Here is a 1,186-nt window from a genome sequence, read left to right as displayed (position 1 = left end):
ATAGATAAAATAAAATAAATTATGGGTGCTTTAATAAATTAACTATTTGGGAATAGGCTAGGGATAAGTTTTGTTTGTCTGTTGTGTGATTGACTGGGGAAGCTTCTAATTGTATAAAAATGCTTTCGGATAACAATCGTTTGTCGTGGTTAGGGACAGAGGCTAGTATGGAGGTATTGTCAAAATCAACAAAAGAATGTTTGAGTGTTAAGCTATGTTCAGATAATTTTGAAGCCGTGAAGTTACGGGAGGAGATGGAATATTTGTGCTGGGTTATGCGGTCTTTAAGCAAATTTTTTGTTTTGCCAATGTAGGATGCATTACAATTAGAAGTGGAACAGCGGATATGATACACAACATGGGAACGGTATTGGATCTTTAAGATTGGAGTAAATAAAAGACAGTTTGTTATGGGCTTTGAAGGCTAGGCGAGGTTAGGGATGGAAGAATGTAATTGTTTATGAATATTATCTATAATAATGGGGATGTAAGGTAATGATCTGTATAGGGGGATGGAAAAAGATTGTAGAGAATTTTGTGGGGTACAGAATAGATGGGGTACAGTTTTTATAAGTGTAAATGAGTTTGTCGATAATTTTAGGGGGGAAGTTGTTGTTTAAGAGAATATGTTTAATGCGGAGATAGTTATCATGATATTGGGAATCAGAGAGGGAAAGACCACGATGAATAAGATTTTTGGCTGTGTTTAGTTTTTGATGGTAAGGATGTTGGGAGTGATAATATAGAAGTCTTCCTGAGTAAGTTGGTTTTGTGTACCAATCAGTGGATATAGTGTTTTTGGTGTTTTTTATGATGAGGAGGTCAAGAAATGGTAGCGAATTGTTTGTTTCTGATTCTACTATAAAACGTAAGCGAGGATGGTAGGAGTTGAAAGGAAGTAAGATATCGGTGATTTTATTAGGATTCAGTATTAAGAGGAGGTCGTCAACATATTTTTTAATAAAAATTATGTCATTGGAAAACTGTGGAATAAAGGAGATGAGTAAATCGTTAAGTATGATATTGGAAAGATCGGGGGCTAGAGAATTACCCATAGCCAAGACTGAAAGTTGTTTAAAAAATTGACCCTGAAATGTGAGCCAACGAAGTTGGAGAGACTTGAGGTAAGAAGAAAGGTCTAAGGAAGTATACGGTTATTTTATTTTATCTATTATTATTATATTTT

The sequence above is a fragment of the Halyomorpha halys genome, unplaced genomic scaffold, assembly GCF_000696795.3.
Source record: "Halyomorpha halys isolate HHAL.00 unplaced genomic scaffold, Hhal_1.1 Scaffold2822.1, whole genome shotgun sequence".
Lineage (NCBI taxonomy): Eukaryota > Metazoa > Arthropoda > Insecta > Hemiptera > Pentatomidae > Halyomorpha > Halyomorpha halys.
Note: the sequence above shows the minus strand (reverse complement) of the source record.